Source organism: Capsicum annuum, chromosome 8 (assembly GCF_002878395.1).
Source record: "Capsicum annuum cultivar UCD-10X-F1 chromosome 8, UCD10Xv1.1, whole genome shotgun sequence".
NCBI lineage: Eukaryota > Viridiplantae > Streptophyta > Magnoliopsida > Solanales > Solanaceae > Capsicum > Capsicum annuum.
This window is the reverse complement of record NC_061118.1, coordinates 1,327,469-1,331,958: the sequence shown is the minus strand read 5'-3', so window position 1 is coordinate 1,331,958 and position 4,490 is coordinate 1,327,469.

Below are 4,490 nucleotides of genomic sequence, written 5' to 3'. Positions count from 1 at the left end.
TGAATTCTGATTTTCCAGAATTTGTTATTTTCTTCGATGTACAAAGCCCTATGACTACTAGCAAGGCTACGCCAAAGCGCTCTTATCTACTAGCTACGACTCACCCACACGCACTAGCCCTCTAACCTAATTCGCGTCCTCCGTACCTTCCTATCTAGGATCATGTCCTCGGTAAGTTGTAACTGCTCCATGTCATGTCTAATCACGTCCACCAAAACAGCAACAAGAAGAACAAGAACAAGATTAACACAAGATGATAACAACAATATAAGAACAACGACACACGGTTTTACTAACACAAGAACAAACGATGTAATCTCAAGAACCCAAGAGCATATTCCACTCTTGGACCCTTAACACCACACTCAACAAAGACCTATCTCTTACGTGGCACAAGAGGGACCTCGATCTCGCAAGCATCCAACGTTTCCAAGCTTGAATCCAACACGAGTGATTCCACACTCAAGTTGAAATCCCTAGTTACAATGTTCGGCCATAGGGGCCTTTCTCACAAGAGAGAAATGTCCGAGTGTCTACAACTTTCAATATTCATCAAAATAAACCTAAAAGGTTCTATTTATAGCCATTACAAAAATAGAAGCTAAAATGTCTAAAATGCCCCTCTAGGGATAGGCTCCCTTCAAGTGTAATGTAGGGGTTGTTTTGTTGTGTTCCAAGGTTCCTCTTTACACTTCAAGTGTGAGATTAGGGTCGGGTTGGTGTGTTTTAAGTCCTTCACTTGCACACTCCAAGTCTCGGGTTCTTTACGCATTCACATTCGTCCATCTTCGTGGTCGTACTTGTATCTACAACAAAGCTTCCACAACTCAGAGACATCAGGTTACTTCTTACCTTAATCATGGTTATACTCAACGTTATCAAAAGCGAAAAATGCAAAAACCTCAAAAGTATGTTGAGGCTTTAAGCTAAAATAAAGCGTGGGAAATGGAGAAAAAAAATATATATATGGGTTTAAGTGCGACTTTGACAACACCTTTTATACTTACCTCCCATGTTGTCTTTGATTATAAACTTACATGCCTGTTAAAAATAATTTTTTTGTGGTACTTAGACGAGTTTATTCTCTCTTAAAGTTGGCATATATGCAATAAATATTTTTTGCTTCGGAAATTGATAGTACTTGCGACTTAAGTTATATGCATAAATCAATCCTCTCCGATTCATAGCCTCATCTAAGAGAATTCTGATTAATTTGTATTTTTTTGGCTCAAAATTAGGTGTCAATGCGGCTAGTTTTTCGCATCAACCTTCGAGGTATCAAGTCTAGACGAGGGCAAGGGTGATTATGTTCGATGTTGCGGGATTTCAGACAGGCAGGGGTCTCCAGAGAAGATCGTCTTCCCTATTATCGCACTCGATGGATCATGTCTCGAGGTCTTTTAGTAGAGAACTTGGTTTAATGAGCTGGCCAGAAAGTACTTACAAGGCTATGCAATGTAGACACGATGGGGAACAGGTAGATCAACAGGAAACCAATATGTCTACCCGGGCAATGCAGCTAAACATCTTCGGCAGCATGGTTAGTAGTAACTTCATTTTTCGTACAATTTCTTTGGATGTGATCTTAAATACCATTTTGCAACGTAGTCTTTCACCAAACGTCAGCGTTGAAGCAAGGGCCTACAACGGAGTTTACTTAAATGTTAGGCTTCGGGGAATGGAGCAACTGCTCAAAACAGCATGTAATTAGGCCAGAATGCTATTTACTGTTTGACGAAGCATGCCATGTCGTTATACTTTTTTGGTTTTGGAACTGTCGAATTTGTGTGTTTAATAGATACATTTTTGACAACATAAAAATGAAGTGCTACAAGTTGGGAAGTGTCAAAGTGAAAACTCGTGCCAAGTTTAAGGGGTCATCTAATATATCTCCTGCTCTCTCACCTCTGTCCCATACCCTCCACCCGGTCCTTCCCGGCCCCTCTCGGGTTGCAACCAGCAATATGGGCTTGAAGAGAGGCTTCTCGTCTTATTCATCGCTGAGTTGCATGCATATCTGTCCTGTTATTATCTGCTATTTCTTGTACTTCCGTTACTTCTTTTTCTGAACTGCCTTGAGCGGAGGGTCTACCGAAAACATCCTCTCTACCTCTGAGATAGGAGTAAGCTCTACGTACACTCGATCCACTCTAGCCTTCCTAGACTCCACTTTGTAGGATTACATTGGGTCTGTTGTTGTTGAGGTGTATTCAGTTGAAATCATCAGTTTTCAGTATTGGCTTCTAAGATCACTCGCTCTTTTTTTTCGGTTATTAGATAAGCAACACAAGAAGACGTCCGAGAAGTTTTCCTGGAATTGGTGCAGTTAAAACCTCTCATGGCATGGGTTATCGAAAACTAACCTCTCACAGTCAATCATATCCAGAAGTTCGATCAGATCGGGCACAGACGCTTGTTTCTGCGAGGTCCGAGGGATCTACCAACAGAAGGGTCAAGTGCAAGGAGATAATGAAGATATCCGTGTACAACTTCCAAGCGCACCAACGGAAGAAAGTCACACAGTAGAGGACTCGAGCGATGATTCTGGTGGCGAGGATGAGCATCTCATTAGAATTGACTCGGGAAGACCGAGCTTTCCTCAATGGATCACAGAGGAAGATAAAGCATCATAAGGTAAGCATTGTATAATTTTGTGTAGCAAAGTCAGCATCTTAGCTCGACGAGCAAGGATTTCTTCCTCTGGTCTAGGATAGTACCTGTCGGAATGAGGCCGGATACAATGTAATCTGAGCCTTTCCACTGCGTTATTATGAATACTACTGAGAGCATTGTTTCGTGTATACTTCCTCCGGCCTAGGATAGTATGCTGTCAGAATGAAACCGAATACTATTGAGAGTGTTATTTTATGTTGGAATAAAGTGTTAACAGTAGCTTGAAAGCTCTTGCCATTGTGCTCTTCAACAAGTTCATGTGAATAATGTTTCTGTCTTTGAACACAAGGAAAGAAAGTGCTATTTGTATTGAGGAAGTTACTATAAAAGTTGCTTTTATATCATGGTCTCAATTTTCTGTTGTAACTGATAATGTTGCTTCCATGTGATCAGGAACCTCCTGGTTCAAGCCGTGGAAACTACCTCTTACACAAATGCCAAGTAAGATGATATGTACAATAGACGCTTGTTGTCCATCTATTTTTCAGATCATTCGTGCATAATGGAAGTTTTAGTGCGTCAGGCTACCCTTTTATTGTAAGGATAAGCTTATGCGGCTTAGATACTACGAAGAACAAATACTATGACTACTAGTTTGGAAGGATAACCAAGACATTTCGTAGTTCGAATGTCCGGCTAAAATTAGAAGTTAGTGGTCAAAAACACATCCAAAATAACCTCATTTTTTGAGCTTCATATTTGAACTATCAGGTGTATGCGAGTTTTCTACGTGAACTATCACCAACTACTTATCAAAACACACATCAACTATCAGTTGTTCACTTTCCTACCTGAAAGTTCAGGTAAGAAACTCAAACAATTAACAGTTGTCGCGTGTTTTGATAAACGGCTAGTAATAGTTCAAAGTAGAAAACTCACACAACTGGTCGTTCAAATATGAAACTCCGAACATCAAGATACTTTGACATTTTTTACTCTAAGCAAACTCATTATAAAATAATGAGTAAAGCATCTAGTACCTCTAAACTATGACCAAATTTGCTATGACACGCTCCAACTTTATGGGGATTTTATTACCTCTTGAACTCAATTTTAGCGTATTTTCGTCATCCTTTTTAACTGACCTGGCACCTGTAACATGGATTCCATTTTATGTAATAATGGTGTCATATCAGCACAAAAATATGCTAAAATTAAGTTTAGGGGATAATAGGACTTATATGAAGTTAGAGCGTGTCGTAGCAACTTTGATCATAGTTCATCGTGGTATCGAATGCTTTCTTTCTAAAATAATCATAGATCAAAACTTAAAAAGAGGTACAATCTTGACTTCATCAAGACTCATTCTCACGAAAAACGAAGTACACAAACATAGAAAAGACTCATTCACAAAGACCCAAAATTACAAAATAAAAAGTATAGAAACTTAGAATTTAGTCATGTTGACAAATAAACTTGACTTCACGCGGCTTACGCGTTACCCATAATTTCATTTCCTATATATATGTTATATAGTATAGTATATAATTGAGCACACAAATATTATTCCATCATTTTCCTCTTTTGTATTTTTTGTACTTTACTAAAAGTTTTGAGTTAGATTCTCGTGATTTGATCCTTTTCTGAACCTAACGCATAGTAAAATAGTAAAAGCTTTAGTGCGTCATACATAGGCGTCGTCTATTTTACTAAAATCCTCAATTTAGACCTGATCCGGCTAGTCGTTTTCTTGATCCCGTATATAGTGAGAACTTTTGCGCGTCACGTTGTCCCTTTTACTTAACGTCTCGAGTTAGACCTTTGTTGTCCAGTTTTTTCTTTTACCCATATATAGCAGAAGCTTTAGTGTACTGCGT